This window comes from Schistocerca gregaria, chromosome 3, assembly GCF_023897955.1.
Source record: "Schistocerca gregaria isolate iqSchGreg1 chromosome 3, iqSchGreg1.2, whole genome shotgun sequence".
NCBI lineage: Eukaryota > Metazoa > Arthropoda > Insecta > Orthoptera > Acrididae > Schistocerca > Schistocerca gregaria.
In genome coordinates this window covers 543,020,604-543,038,082 of record NC_064922.1, presented here as the reverse complement: position 1 = coordinate 543,038,082, position 17,479 = coordinate 543,020,604, and positions in this window count along the sequence as shown.

Below are 17,479 nucleotides of genomic sequence, written 5' to 3'. Positions count from 1 at the left end.
TGAAAACAGAACAGACAGAGTAAAATAACGTGGGTATTACGTCGCATTATTATAAAACGCTAAAGCAACTAAATTGCCGACGTTAGATCGACTCGTTGCGGTAGTCTTCAGGGCTGCCCCGAAGAGAAAAATTATAGACCTGCAAAATTAAGAATAATGGCATTGTTTTGTTTGTTAACTTTTATGCTTACTCTTAATAACACAAGACTATCAGCTTATCCTAGGTCAATCGTACAATGTTCGCAAATAATAATGTTCTTATTGCTTGCTTTTGCTGTCATTGTGAAAACAGAGTAAATGCACTCGATTTGTTTTCATAGACCTTGTTATTGGATTTAGATGTTTCATTAATTTTCCTGTGCTGTGTTTGCTACTTCTACTGGGCTGAAAGTATACATAACTAACACCTCTATGGGTACAATAGTTGTGTGTGATTCCAATTAAGTCCTATTTGGCAATATTACTGTATAACGTTTGTTGAATTTCATTCTGAGTATAATTATTTAAACATTCGATTAGTTTATCATTAGTAACTTTATGTATTTATTCCAAGAGATAATCTCGATAAAATAAAAGTATCAGTTGTTAGTAACAGTTTGGTTATGATGTGAAACATGTATTTGTCATAAACATTGATACAGCAATAAGGACCAACATTGTATGTAACTGGCATGAGTGACCTCAAGTCAATTAGTGACTGTCATATCAGTTAGACACTAATCAGGGAGCCACACTTTGAGAAGGGCAGAGTAGCAATATAATATTGTAACGTAACTTCAACTGTTACCTGGCTAAAGGGGTAAATGGCTTGTCCTGCTGGAGATTTTATATTCAATTTGTGAAGTTATAAATGATCAAAGAATCGCCTTGAGCACCATGGCCAGCTTTAAGGATGAATGTGTCAGGCGGTTTCCCTGTGAATAAATGTGTGTCGTTTTTCTGATTTTTACTTCCATGTTCCGAGTGGCAAAGATACTTTTTCATATTTTACCCTCTTTCCTAATAATGACGCTGAGTAGTTAAACTTGCTGGCTTCCTCAGATACGGTTCATTTGGAATGTCGGTGGTCCAATACCACTCTCTAGAGGGACACTTCCTGCACAAAATTTCTATGCAAGTGGAATGTGATGGAAAGCTACAAGCCTTTCGCTCACCTCTTTTCATTTACCACATTTGTGATAAATAATTCGACTAAATGGGATTTGTGTTAGACAGGCTCTGAGAATATAAAAGTATAAATGGATTATTGAGATTAAAAAGGTTGTGTGTGCTGTCTTCATTTCTTTTTTTCTTGTTTCTAACATGGCACTGGCTACATCAGTTGCTTTTTTGGGTATGGTTTAGTGGTGAGGAGCTCTGTGGATATCGGTTAGGTGAGTTGTAGAGACGTTCGGCGAAATCCCTCTCTCCCCAGTGAGCCAAGGGAACGCGGTCTTTCGCAGAACTGTGAGCAGCGGAGCGAGAGATAGAGCCGCCCTCACACTGTCATGTCATACGAAAGCCGCTTCGGCTATACTTGCACTCGGGCTTTGAACGGTGGAACTGAAAGCATTAGATCTGGATGGTGAAACTCTGCCAGCACGAAGTACGAGATCGGGCCATGTTAAGGAAAACGCTTCAAGCAGACAAACACCTTCTAGCTTTCCAAAAAAAAAAAAACAGCTCTGACACACTACCAGTCTATAAGATGATGGCTAGCCTCAAGTGCTGTTATTTTAACATTTCCTAGGGCCTGTAATGCGATGCTAGCTGCTGCCGAGAAGACACCTATTTGTAAAATTGACACAACAGATACCAGGAAGTTTGTAAGAAAACGGGAGGAAATTCAGATAATAGGTTTCTTAACTTTTCACCCCTTTTGCAGGGATATTTTTATAAAGATGCAGTTTGTAAAGGGACATCTTCTTCTAGCATTACTCTTCCTCAACAGTAGTAGTCGATACCAGTAATATTTCTCGAATTTTGGAAAGGTCCATATTATCTCAACTGTTTTTTGAAAAAATTTCATATAATATTATACACAACATGTTATATTTCAAGCTAAAATTTATGAAAGGAATTACCTTATTTTCGTTGTTACAATCGATATGTATTAGCTCTGAATGTACAGTTAAATTGTTTTTTTAGAAACATTTGAAAATTACGAACTATTTGTCGCACTTGAAATTTCTCTTATTAATTAGACAGTCTACTACGGTTTATTATGTTTATTTCGGGATTCATGTGTAAAATAATGACCTAAACTACCAGAAATTCATTTGTCAAGAAAAACTATAAGCCCTTCGGAATGTTGACATTACCGCAGAATGAGGGAGTAGTTGCAACAATGCCCCTGATGTGATCGGACGTATTTTTGTATTTGGGCAAACAATGTAATTTCGGCTTTGTTACTGTGAAAATTAAAAGGACAGTATCGTATATCTACATGTACATCTACATATACACTCCGCTAGCCACCAAGCGGTGTAAGGCGGAGGGCACAATTCGCGCCAAAGTCATATTCCTCCCCCCCCCCCTTTCTGTTCCACTCGCGGATCGCAAAAACGACTATCTGAACGCCTCAGCACGAGCTCTAATTTCCCTATCATTGAATTGTGATCATTGCGCGATTTGAAAGTTGGTGGTAATAATATATGCTCTAAATCCTCGGCAAACATTTGATTTCGGAATTTAGTGAGCAGCCCCTTCCGTTTAGAGCGCCGTCTATCTGCAAGTCTGTCGCACTTCAAACTATATTGTATAGTAAAATGTGACACAATAAATTAACGTAGAAACAAAAATTCTACAACGATGTTCTCTGGCCTCGGTGGCCGAGTGGTTCTAGGCGCTTCAGTCCCGAACCGTGCGACTGCTACGGTCGCAGGTTTGAATCCTGCCTCGGGCATGGATGTGTGTGATGTTCTTACGTAGTTACGTTTAAGTAGTTCTAAGTTATAGGGGAATGATGACCTCAGATGTTAAGTCCCATAGTGCTCAGAGCCATTTGAACAACGATGTTCTTCAAAACTATTCAACTGGACCATGAGATCCTAAAATGTGAGAATTTCAGCTTCAAGAATCAGACCCCTAGATATGAAGAACTGCAGCCAACTGTGCAAGAAAAGGTAAATAAAAAAGTTTATTGTAAACCTCACTCGTCTCGATTCTTCAGAAAAGACTTTACCATAGTGGACAGTAGCAACAACAAGGAAGGAGGGATGGTTTGCAAGTTACATTATTGTTGGCTTAAATAACTTTAAAGAGGATTGGTTGTCGATATTCTCGGTGGCAAGAAGGTAGCACTCACTTCTTTACTAAAGCGATTCCATATTTTGCTAACAGTCATTGGATATCGACCAACGCGAGCAGCAACGTCGCGATACGATAAACCGCAATCGAGATAGGCTACAATCCGACCTTTATCAAAGTCGGAAAGGTGATGGTACGCATTTCTCCTCCTTACACGAGGCATCACAACAACCTTTCACCAGGCAACGCCGGTCAACCGCTGTTTGTGTATGATAAATCGGTTGGAAACTTTCCTCATGTCAGCCCGTTGTAGGTGTCGCCACCGGCGCCAAACTTATGTGAATGCTCTGAAAAGCTAATCATTTGCATATCACAGCATCTTCTTCCGGTCGGTTAAATTTCGAATCTGTAGCACGTCTTCTTAGTGGTGTAGCAATTGTAATGGCCAGTAGTGTATATACTCTTAAGCCACGTCCTCTGCAACGTCAGATGTCTGCGCAAGTCCTAAGCGCAATGATTTCAATTAAAGTACACCATATTTTTACTAACAATTTTCATTAATTAGATTTTCCTTAATCTTTTCAAATCAGTAATGCTTATTTCTTAACTAGGATACAATAAATTATTTATTTATACAGCACACAAGACCAGACCGACAATATTTTTCGGCACAAGGGACGTATCATTACCTCCCTCTATCATATATTAGATGTTGATGCCCAGGCTCTTGTAAGACCTTTAAAAATAAATCTAGATCTAGTGAACGTGGAAGCGAGTCATTTTCGCTACTAATAATAATGATACACCCCGCACGCATACAAATGTTGTACTAGACGCGCCGCTGGCGCCTCTCTCATCTGGGCGACCCAAGCCGCCACTTGGTGGCTTGGCCGTTAAAATAATTCTGTATCTAATTTGTGGTACGTATCACATATTTTTTGCAAATACTAGTGCATTTATTATCTTAAAATGATGTAGCGTTATCATCTTTCGTTTACCGATGACAGCTGAAGGGGCGCAAAGAACTGTGAATCCCTGTCAGTCGTCTCTAAGTTCTCTTACGTTAGTACTGCACACTCAGAGGCAGCGTTATTTTAATAGTCTGCGACACGTTAATACGTTACACAAATGACAGCTGACGATAATAAGGCATAATGGTCTTGTGCGAAATGCCGTTATTAAAACAATACTTTTTGAATTCATTTGACGTAACTTCGGGAGCATTGTCACTTAATAAGGCCTCATAAACAAACAAAAAACCGGCCGAATAGGACTTGAAGACCCAAGGGAGCCGACCGGCCGCCATGCCATCCTCAGCCCTTAGGCGTCACCGCATGCGGATCTGGTGAGGTATGTGGTCAGCACACCGCTCTCCCGACCGTTGTCAGTTCTCGTGACCGGTGCCGCTACCTCTCAATCATGTAGCTCCTTAATTGGCCTCAAAAGGGCTGAGTGCACCCCGCTTTCCAACAGCACTCACCAGTCCCGGCCAGTGACCCATCGAAGTGCTAGCCAAGCCCGACAGCACTTAAGTTGGGTGATCTGAAGGGAACTGAAATTACCACTTCGGCATGGCCGTTGAAACTAACATCTTAGGAGGAACAAAAATAGCAAAAATAACACTTAGGCGCTCGACACTAACGGCAGTCGTCGCTCCATTACTAGGCAGCAACCAGACAGATTTCATAATGGCATCGACCACGACTAACTTGTACCTATTAACATTTATGATACGCTCGATGGACCCAAAAGTAATCAATAAAATCGTCAATTTTTTCTTCTTCTTCCGTTGTTCCTTCGTTGCTTCAAAATTCATGGAGGTACGTTCAATCTTTGCAACTAAATAAAAGGCGGTTTGAGTCGTCCTGGAGATGTGTTTACTCGGCCCTAGATGGCCTATTTTCGGAACTTTCAACATACAGCGAAAGGTGCAAGTGAAGTTTGATAAAATGTGGATGAGAAAACGCCTAAAATCGGCCATAAGGCGTATGGAGAACGAGTAAACACGTCATCAGGATCAGGACGACACAAGTGGACTAGAAACACCGAAAATCGCCAATGAAGGTGCTTCATAAATAACAAAGGTGAAATGTGTACTGTAATAATAATAATAAAAACGTATTTATCATTCAGTTGCAAAGACCGAACACACCTCCATGAATTAGAAAAAAATGTTTATCCATGAGCTGATATTTCCTGGTGTACTGCAGAAATCCTCTTTGGTGTTAGTGTTCGGCTTAGCAGTGTTACGCTCTTGACATTGACAATCCAATACATAGTGTGTGTATTTGTGTGAATTGAACCAGGGACCTAGAAACGACGGAGAGGCTTCGTAACGTGTACCCTCAGTGGTTCACAACCTCACAACAGTCCACCCACACCCTGCTGTCCCACACCGAACCCATGGTTATTGTGCCGTTCGGCCCCCAGTGGACTCCCCCTCCCCTCCTCCACCACCCCCCCGCCATCCTTCCGCGGAACGACTCTTACCAGACGAGTGTACCCCAAATGCGTGCGTGGTAGAGTAATTATGGTATACGCGTACGTTGAGACAGTGTTTGTGCAGCAATTGCCGACATAGTGTGACTGAGGATAAAATAAAGGGAACCAACCCGCATTCATTGAGGCAGATGGAAAATCGCCTAAAAACGGTCCACAGGCTAGCCGTCACACCGGACCTCGACACAACAGTCCACCCACACCCTGCTGTCCCACACCGAACCCATGGTTATTGCGCCGTTCGGCCCCCAGTGGACTCCCCCTCCCCTCCTCCCCCCCCCCCCCCGCCACCCTTCCGCGGAACGACTCTTACCAGACGAGTGTACCCCAAATGCGTGTGTGGTAGAGTAATTATGGTATACGCGTACGTTGAGACAGTGTTTGTGCAGCAATTGCCGACATAGTGTGACTGAGGATAAAATAAAGGGAACCAACCCGCATTCATTGAGGCAGATGGAAAATCGCCTAAAAACAGTCCACAGGCTAGCCGTCACACCGGACCTCGACACAACAGTCCACCCACACTCTGCTGTCCCACACCGAACCCATGGTTATTGCGCCGTTCGGCCCCCAGTGGACCCCCCCTCCCCTCCTCCCCCCCCCCCCCCCCTCCGCCACCCTTCCGCGGAACGACTCTTACCAGACGAGTGTACCCCAAATGCGTGTGTGGTAGAGTAATTATGGTATACGCGTACGTTGAGACAGTGTTTGTGCAGCAATTGCCGACATAGTGTGACTGAGGAGAAATAAAGGGAACCAACCCGCATTCATTGAGGCAGATGGAAAATCGCCTAAAAACGGTCCACAGGCTAGCCGTCACACCGGACCTCGACACAACAGTCCACCCACACCCTGCTGTCCCACACCGAACCCATGGTTATTGCGCCGTTCGGCCCCCAGTGGACTCCCCCTCCCCTCCTCCCCCCCCCCCCCCCCCGCCGCCCTTCCGCGGAACGACTCTTACCAGACGAGTGTACCCCAAATGCGTGTGTGGTAGAGTAATTATGGTATACGCGTACGTTGAGACAGTGTTTGTGCAGCAATTGCCGACATAGTGTGACTGAGGATAAAATAAAGGGAACCAACCCGCATTCATTGAGGCAGATGGAAAATCGCCTAAAAACAGTCCACAGGCTAGCTGTCACACCGGACCTCGACACAACAGTCCACCCACACCCTGCTGTCCCACACCGAACCCATGGTTATTGCGCCGTTCGGCCCCCAGTGGACTCCCCCTCCCCTCCTCCCCCCCCGCCACCCTTCCGCGGAACGACTCTTACCAGACGAGTGTACCCCAAATGCGTGTGTGGTAGAGTAATTATGGTATACGCGTACGTTGAGACAGTGTTTGTGCAGCAATTGCCGACATAGTGTGACTGAGGATAAAATAAAGGGAACCAACCCGCATTCATTGAGGCAGATGGAAAATCGCCTAAAAACGGTCCACAGGCTAGCCGTCACACCGGACCTCGACACAACAGTCCACCCACACCCTGCTGTCCCACACCGAACCCATGGTTATTGCGCCGTTCGGCCCCCAGTGGACTCCCCCTCCCCTCCTCCCCCCCCCCCCCCCGCCACCCTTCCGCGGAACGACTCTTACCAGACGAGTGTACCCCAAATGCGTGTGTGGTAGAGTAATTATGGTATACGCATACGTTGAGACAGTGTTTGTGCAGCAATTGCCGACATAGTGTGACTGAGGATAAAATAAAGGAAACCAACCCGCATTCATTGAGGCAGATGGAAAATCGCCTAAAAACAGTCCACAGGCTAGCCGTCACACCGGACCTCGACACAACAGTCCACCCACACCCTGCTGTCCCACACCGAACCCATGGTTATTGCGCCGTTCGGCCCCCAGTGGACTCCCCCTCCCCTCCTCCTCCCCCCCCCCCCGCCACCCTTCCGCGGAACGACTCTTACCAGACGAGTGTACCCCAAATGCGTGTGTGGTAGAGTAATTATGGTATACGCGTACGTTGAGACAGTGTTTGTGCAGCAATTGCCGACATAGTGTGACTGAGGAGAAATAAAGGGAACCAACCCGCATTCATTGAGGCAGATGGAAAATCGCCTAAAAACGGTCCACAGGCTAGCCGTCACACCGGACCTCGACACAACAGTCCACCCACACCCTGCTGTCCCACACCGAACCCATGGTTATTGCGCCGTTCGGCCCCCAGTGGACTCCCCCTCCCCTCCTCCCCCCCCCCCCCCCCCGCCACCCTTCCGCAGAACGACTCTTACCAGACGAGTGTACCCCAAATGCGTGTGTGGTAGAGTAATTATGGTATACGCGTACGTTGAGACAGTGTTTGTGCAGCAATTGCCGACATAGTGTGACTGAGGATAAAATAAAGGGAACCAACCCGCATTCATTGAGGCAGATGGAAAATCGCCTAAAAACAGTCCACAGGCTAGCCGTCACACCGGACCTCGACACAACAGTCCACCCACACCCTGCTGTCCCACACCGAACCCATGGTTATTGCGCCGTTCGGCCCCCAGTGGACTCCCCCTCCCCTCCTCCCCCCCCCCGCCACCCTTCCGCGGAACGACTCTTACCAGACGAGTGTACCCCAAATGCGTGTGTGGTAGAGTAATTATGGTATACGCGTACGTTGAGACAGTGTTTGTGCAGCAATTGCCGACATAGTGTGACTGAGGATAAAATAAAGGGAACCAACCCGCATTCATTGAGGCAGATGGAAAATCGCCTAAAAACGGTCCACAGGCTAGCCGTCACACCGGACCTCGACACAACAGTCCACCCACACCCTGCTGTCCCACACCGAACCCATGGTTATTGCGCCGTTCGGCCCCCAGTGGACTCCCCCTCCCCTCCTCCCCCCCCCCGCCACCCTTCCGCGGAACGACTCTTACCAGACGAGTGTACCCCAAATGCGTGTGTGGTAGAGTAATTATGGTATACGCGTACGTTGAGACAGTGTTTGTGCAGCAATTGCCGACATAGTGTGACTGAGGATAAAATAAAGGGAACCAACCCGCATTCATTGAGGCAGATGGAAAATCGCCTAAAAACGGTCCACAGGCTAGCCGTCACACCGGACCTCGACACAACAGTCCACCCACACCCTGCTGTCCCACACCGAACCCATGGTTATTGCGCCGTTCGGCCCCCAGTGGACTCCCCCTCCCCTCCTCCTCCCCCCCCCCCCCGCCACCCTTCCGCAGAACGACTCTTACCAGACGAGTGTACCCCAAATGCGTGTGTGGTAGAGTAATTATGGTATACGCGTACGTTGAGACAGTGTTTGTGCAGCAATTGCCGACATAGTGTGACTGAGGATAAAATAAAGGGAACCAACCCGCATTCATTGAGGTAGATGGAAAATCGCCTAAAAACAGTCCACAGGCTAGCCGTCACACCGGACCTCGACACAACAGTCCACCCTCACCCTGCTGTCCCACACCGAACCCATGGTTATTGCGCCGTTCGGCCCCCAGTGGACTCCCCCTCCCCTCCTCCCCCCCCCCCCCCCCCCCCCGCAACCCTTCCGCGGAACGACTCTTACCAGACGAGTGTACCCCAAATGCGTGTGTGGTAGAGTAATTATGGTATACGCGTACGTTGAGACAGTGTTTGTGCAGCAATTGCCGACATAGTGTGACTGAGGAGAAATAAAGGGAACCAACCCGCATTCATTGAGGCAGATGGAAAATCGCCTAAAAACGGTCCACAGGCTAGCCGTCACACCGGACCTCGACACTAATCCGCGGGGCGGATTCGTGCTGGGGACCGGCACGCCTTCCCGCTTGGGAAGCAGCGCGTTAGATCGAGCGGATAGCCGGGTGGGCGAATACATAGTGAATAGCACACAAAGAAAACAAGAACCCAACAACTAATTTTGTAGTAAGCCCGTCAGCGATATTACATTTTCGAAGCCACTTAATAGAAATCTCGAATTCTTAACGTAAAATGAGCCTTCCGTACTGTGATATCGATAGCTAGGATGCCACAACGTAGGTGCGCTACGGTAGGTTGACACTACGACACCGACACCGACGACAGCGCCATCTAGCCGGTCCTGTGCAGCGCTACGACCACCGCTTCAGATTCTGCCCAGTTGATTCCGAGGAGACGACCTAGCAACATTGTTTCTACTTCATAGGGGACTAGCCATTACAGAATTTGCCTTTGTACCTTCTAGCCGATGTTTGATTTATGTACAGCTTCGCACCTACGTGCTCATCTTCAGTGTAAAGTTACGTATGTCTTTGTCTAATATTCTCTATTAAATGTTCTGTCAAGTTAAACGCAGTACCGAGGTATGTCATCTTTTCCTGCTCCTACTCACTTCCTACAATCGGCCTTCCCTTCAGTTTACAGGAGCAGACACACGCGCAGCTTTCAATGCGGGATACAAAACCTTCAACATTTAATAAATCATATGAAAGAGAACGGAAGTTTCGCGAACAGCGGGCAAACTAGGAAATTTCCATGTTGTTGTTGTGGTCTTCAGTCCTGAGACTGGTTTGATGCAGCTCTCCATGCTACTCTATCCTGTGCACGCTTCTTCATCTCCCAGTACCTACTGCAGCCTACATCCCTCTGAATCTGCTTAGTGTATACATCTCTTGGTCTCCCTCTACGATTTTTACCCTCCACGCTGCCCTCCAATACTAAATTGCTGATCCCTCGATGTCTCAGAACATGTCCTACCAACCGATCCCTTCTTCTAGTCAGTTGTGCCACAAGCTCCCCTTCTCCCCAGATCTATTCAATACCTCCTCATTACTTATGTGATCTACCAATCTAACCTTCAGCATTCTTCTGTAGCACCACATTTCGAAAGCTTCTATTCTCTTCTTGTATAAACTATTTATCGTCCACGTTTCACTTCTATACATGGCTATACTCCATACAAATACTTTCAGAAACGACTTCCTAACACTTAAATCTATACTCGATGTTAACAAATTTTTCCTCTTTAGAAACGCTATCCTTGCCATTGCCAGTCTACATTTTATATCATCTCTACTTCGACCATCACCAGTTATTTTGCTCCCCAAATAGCAAAACTCCTTTACTACTTTAAGTGTCTCAATTCCTAATCTAATTCCCTCAACATCACCAGACTTAATTCGACTACATTCCATTATCCTCGTTTTGCTTTTGTTGATGTTCATCTTATACCCTCCTTTCAAGACACTGTCCATTCCAATCGACTGCTCTTCTAAGTCCTTCTGTCTCTCTGACAGATTTACAATGTCATCGGCGAACCTCAAAGTTTTATTTCTTCTCCACAGATTTTAATACCTACTCGAACTTTTCTTTTGTTTCCTTTATTGCTTGCTCAAAGTACGCATTGAATAACAACGGGAAGAGGCTACAAACCTGTCTCACTCCCTTCCCAACCACTGCTTCCCTTTAATACCCCTCGACTCCCATCTGCTTTCTGTACAAATTATAAATAGCCTTTCGCTCCCTGTATTTTACTCCTGCCACATTCAGAATTTGAAAGAGAGTATTCTAATCAACATTGTCAAAAGCTTTCTCTAAGTCTACAAATGCTAGAAAAGTAGGTTTGCCCTTCCTTAATCTAGCTTCTAAGATAAGTCGTAGGATCAGTATTGCCTCACGTGTTCCAACATTTCTACGGAATCCAAACTGATCTTCCCCGAGGTCGGCTTCTACAAGTTTTTCCATTCGTCTGTAAAGAATTCGCGTCAGTATTTTGCAGCTGTGACTGATTAAACTGATAGTTCGATAATTTTCACATCTGTCAACACCTGCTTTCTTTGGGATTGGAATTATTATATTCTTCTTGAAGTCTGAGGGTATTTCGCCTGTCTCATAGATCTTGCTCACCAGATGGTAGAATTGTGTCAGGACTGGCTCTCCGAAGGCTGTCTGTAGTTCTAATGGAATGTTGTCTACTCCGGGGGCCTTGTTTCGACTCAGGTCTTTCAGTGCTCTGTCAAACTCTTCATGCAGTATCATATCTCCCATTTCATCTTCATCTACATCCTCTTCCATTTCCATAATATTGTCATCAAGTGCATCGCCCTTGTATGGACCCTCTATATACTCCTTCCACCTTTCTGCTTTCCCTTCTATGCTGGGAATTGGGTTTCCATCAAAGCTCTTGATATTCATGCAAGTGGTTCTCCTTTCTCCAAAGGTCTCTTTAATTTTCCTGTAGGCAGTATCTATCTTACCCCTAGTGAGATAAGCCTCTACATCCTTACATTTGTCCTCTAGCCATCCCTGCTTAGCCATTTTGCACTTCCTGTCGATATCATTTTTGAGACGTTTGTATCCTTTTTGCCTGCTTCCTTAACTGCATTTTTATATTTTCTCCTTTCATCAATTAAATTCAATATTTCTTCTGTTACCCAAGGGTTTTTACTAGCCCTCGTCTTTTCACCTATTATATCCTCTGCTGCCTTCACTGTTTCATCCCTCAAAGCTACCCATTCTTCTTCTATTGTATTTCTTTCTCCCATTCCTGTCAGTTGTTCCCTTATGCTCTCCCTGAAACTCTAAACTGGGAGAACTGGCACCGATTGTCGAAGGGCTGGATGCTGGAGTTCTCTCACATTGGCCAAGGCTTCCACAGTCATCCCGGATGGGGTCTACAACCAAATTGTTGTGAATTTGTTTAAGATCATGAATTAAGACATTGGCCCAAGTAATGCCAATCTTTTCGGAAGAGAGAAGAAAACGATTGCTACGTAGTCTCTCATTGGTGGCGTTTCCAACATTCTGTCTGATTGGACAAGCAGTAACCTTTGGCTCTCTTATGACAGAGAGCACAGATGAGCGTCGTTCTTAAAGTAATCTCTGTCAACACACAATGCAGTACTGTAAGAGGTCCATGATTAAGGAATTTGTTGCTAGCGCACTCAAGCAGATGTAATTTCGATGGATTGCTCACGAGCTGCCTGCGATATGTAAGCTATAAGAGAATCTCAGACCAAAGAGCAGTGTTTTATGCAGTACAATCTGTGTGGTAGTAGCAGTAAGTTGCTGCTAGCGCGCAGTCTGGTGTATCGTGTTGGCTGGGCCGGTCGTGGTGGAGCGATGGCGGAGCCTGATCGTTGTAGTGTAAGGTAAAAGCAGCCTCGCGCATATGTAGTATTGTTATATCAAGTCCCATGTAAATATTTTAAAAATCTCTTCATAATAATCTTTCTCATAAAAAGTAACTTTTGACAACCATTCATTTCAATTTAAAGAATTTACTAATTTCTCCAATCCTTGGTCATCCCGATTACTGAAAAGAAAAATCAGTTGTTTCCGTTTATACATGACGAATCTATCGGGCAGCATTGCACTCGGCAGAGCAGATATATATGCGTTATCCGGTGACCTAACTGCGGTAAGATTTTTCAATTCATTCAGAATGAATTTTCAGGGCCATGATGCAACACTGCTGACGTCCTAAATTTACCAGGTTAAATCGACAGTCAATTATTGAAGGTTAAAAGTGAGCGACAATTTTTTATTGACAAATTAGTCACATTTTATTATTGATAGGTTAAGCAATTTATTTTTTGGGATGTTACACTAAATGAGAATATTGTTGTTGTTGTTGTGGTCTTCAGTCCTGAGACTGGTTTGATGCAGCTCTCCATGCTACTCTATCCTGTGCAAGCTTCTTCATCTCCCAGTACCTACTGCAACCTACATCCTTCTGAATCTGCTTAGTGTAGTCATCTCTTGGTCTCCTCTACTATTTTTACCCTCCACGCTGCCGTACAATACGAAATTGGTGATCCCTTGATGCCTCAGAACATGTCCTACCAACCGATCCCTTCTTCCAGTCAAGTTGTGCCACAAACTTCTCTTCTCCCAATCCGATTCCATACTTCCTCATTAGTTATGTGATCTACCCACCTAATCTTCAGCATTCTTCTGTAGTACCACATTTCGAAAGCTTCTATTTTCTTCTTCTCCAAACTATTTATCGTCCATGTTTCACTTCCATACATGGCTACACTCCACACAAATACTTTCAGAAATGACTTCCTGACACTTAAATCTATACTCGATGTTAACAAATTTCTCTTCTTCAGAAACGCTTTCCTTGCCATTGCCAGTCTACATTTTATATCCTCTCTACTGCGACCATCATCAGTTACTTGGCTCCCCAAATAGCAAAACTCCTTTACTACTTTAAGTGTCTCAATTCCTAATCTAATTTCCTCAACATCACCCGACTTAATTCGACTACATTCCATTATCCTCGTTTTGCTTTTGTTGATGATCATCTTATATCCTCCTTTCAAGACTCTATCCATTCCGTTCAACTACTCTTCCAAGTCCTTTGATGTCTCTGACAGAATTACGATGTCATCGGCGAACCTCAAAGTTTTTATTTCTTCTCCATGGACTTTAATACCTACTGCGAATTTTTCTTTTGTTTCCTTCACTGCTGGCTCAATATACAGATTGAATAACATCGGGGAGAGACTACAGGACTGTCTCACTCCCTTCCCAACCACTGCTTCCCTTTCATGTACCTCGACTCTTATAACTGCCACCTGGTTTCTGTACAAATTGTAAATAGCCTTTCGCTCCCTGTATTTTTACACTGCCCCCTTCAGAATTTGAAAGAGAGTATTCCAGTCCACATTGTCAAAAGCTTTCTCTAAGTCTACAAATGCTAGAAACGTAGGTTTGCCCTTCCTTGATCTAGCTTCTAAGATAAGTTGTAGGATCAGTATTGCCTCACGTGTTCCAACATTTCTACGGAATCCAAACTGATCTTCCCCGAGGTCGGCTTCTACAAGTTTTTCCATTCGTCTGTAAAGAATTCGCGTCAGTATTTTGCAGCTGTGACTGATTAAACTGATAGTTCGGTAATTTTCACATCTGTCAACACCTGCTTTCTTTGGGATTGGAATTATTATATTCTTCTTGAAGTCTGAGGGTATTTCGCCTGTCTCATACATCTTGCTCACCAGATGGTAGAGTTTTGTCAGGATTGGCTCTCCCAAGGCCGTCACAGGTTCCAATGGAATGTTGTCTACTCCGGGGGCCTTGTTTCGACTCAGGTCTTACAGTGCTCTGTCAAACTCTTCACGCAGTATCATATCTCCCATTTCATCTTCATCTACATCCTCTTCCATTTTCATAATAATGTCCTCAAGTACATCGCCCTTGTATAGACCCTCTATATACTCCTTCCACCTTTCTGCTTTCCCTTCTTTGCTTAGAACTGGGTTTCCATCTGAGCTCTTAATATCATAAAAGTGGTTGCCCTTTCTTCAAAGGTCTCTTTAATTTTCCTGTAGGCAGTATCTATCTTATCCCTAGTGAGATAAGCCTCTACATCCTTACATTTGTCCTCTAGCCATCCCTGCTTAGTCACTCTGCACTTCCTGTCGATCTCATTTTTGAGACGTTTGTATTCCTTTTTGCCTGCTTCATTTACTGCATCTTTATATTTTCTCCTTTCATCAATTAAATTCAATATTTCTTCTGTTACCCAACGATTTCTAGCAGCCCTCGTCTTTTTACCTACTTTATCCTCTGCTGCCTTCACTACTTCATCCCTCAAAGCTAACCATTCTTCTTCTATTGTATTTCTTTCCCCCATTCCTGTCAATTGCTCCCTTATGCTCTCCTTGAACCTCTGTACAACCTCTGGTTCTTTTAGTTTATCCAGGTCCCATCTTCTTAAATTCCCACCTTTTTGCAGTTTCTTCAGTTTTAATCTACAGGTCATAACCAATAGATTGTGGTCAGAGTCCACATCTGAACCTGGAAGTGTCTTACAGTTTAAAACCTGGTTCCTAAATCTCTGTCGTACCATTATATAATCTATCTGAAACCTGTCTGTATCTCCAGGCTTCTTCCATGTATACAGCCTTCTATTATGATTCTTGAACCAAGTGTTATCTATGATTAAGTTATGCTCTGTGCAACATTCTACCAGGCGGCTTACTCTTTCATTTCTTTGCCCCAGTCCATATTCACCTACTACGTTTGCTTATCTCCCTTTTCCTACTACCGAATTCCAGTCACCCATGACTATTAAATTTTCGTCACCCTTCACTATCTGAATAATTTCTTTTATTTGATCATACATTTCTTCAATTTCTTCGTCATCTGCAGAGCTAGTTGGCATATAAACTTGTACTACTGTAGTAGGTGTGGGCTTCGTATCTATCTTGGCCACAATAATGCGTTCACTATGTTGTTTGTAGTAGCTTACCCGCATTCCTATTTTCCTATTCATCATTAAACCTACTCCTGCATTACCCCTATTTGATTTTGTGTTTATAACCCTGTAGTCACCTGACCAGAAGTCTTGTTCCTCCTGCCACCGAACTTCACTAATTCCCACTATATCTAACTTTAACTTATCCATTTCCCTTTTTAAATTTTCTAACCTACCTGTCCGATTAAGGGATGTGACATTCCACGCTCCAATCCGTAGAACGCCAGTTTTCTTTCTCCTGAAAACGACATCCTCTTGAGTAGTCCCCGCCCGGAGATCCGAATGGGGGACTATTTTACCTCCGGAATATTTTACCCAAGAGGACGCCATCATCATTTAATCATACAGTAGAGCTGCATGCCCTCGGGAAAAATTACGGCTGTAGTTTCCCCTTGCTTTCAGCCGTTCGCAGTACCAGCACAGCAAGGCTGTTCTGGTTATTGTTACAAGGCCAGATCAGTCAATCATCCAGACTGTTGCCCCTGCAAGTACTGAAAAGGCTGCTGCCCCTCTTCAGGAACCACACGTTTGTCTGGCCTCTCAACAGATACCCCTCCGTTGTGGTTGCACCTACGGTAAGGCTATCTGTATCGCTGAGGCACGCAAGCCTCCCCACCAACGGCAAGGTCCATGGTTCATGGGGGGGATGATAATATTATTTATATTATTTTACTGTGGCGAGGTTACAGTACAGTACGCTTAGTTAGGAGGCAGAGCCAAAAAGTGCTACCGAGCAATATGTCGCAGTGCTTAGCGCACAGGATCCGCATTCGGGAGGATGAGTGTTTAAACCAGCTTCCGCCCATCCTGATTTAGATTTTCCACGATTTCCCTAAATCGTTGCAGACGAAGTCCGGGATGAAGGGCACGGCCGACTTCCTTCGTCATTCTTCCCCAATCCGACGGTTCCGATGACCTCACTGTTTGGTCTCCTTCTGCGAATCAACCAACCAACCAAGCCGGTACTCGTGGTGAGGACCGAGTTGTAGCAGCCCTCTTCATCTGGACGGGGACCGAGATGAGTAAGTCAAGCCCTGACCATGGGGAGAACTTTCGGTCCAGATGCCTTTTTCCAATGCTTAAGTTGCAGCTCATCTTCTTAAAATTGGTAAATTCTGGCAGCAAGGCGAGGCAAGCTGTTAGTGATGAAACAGGAGTAGACACGTTTACTGTTGAAGCATGGGGGATGTCACTTTGAATCACGCCCGAGCAGTCTATGGCTTACCCATGACTCAGTTACTTGGTTTCTTTTGCAGATTTTATGTTACAATTTTTACTTACCTCCAGCGTGTGAGACAGTTAACTACATATTATGTTTGTTTATCATGTGCTGTTCGTCCTGGAGACTATACTATTGCCTAGAATATGAGGACACGGTCTAAGTTAACGCTCGGCCAATTTAATATTTAGAGATGAAACCCCCTGATACTTTTATCACTATTAACTTCGACAACAACCACACGCACAACTCATGTATCAGGGCCACCCCTCCTCTTTTTACTTCCATCCCATGCAATTTATTAAATCCATCAAACTCACGGGAGTAGGATGTGGGG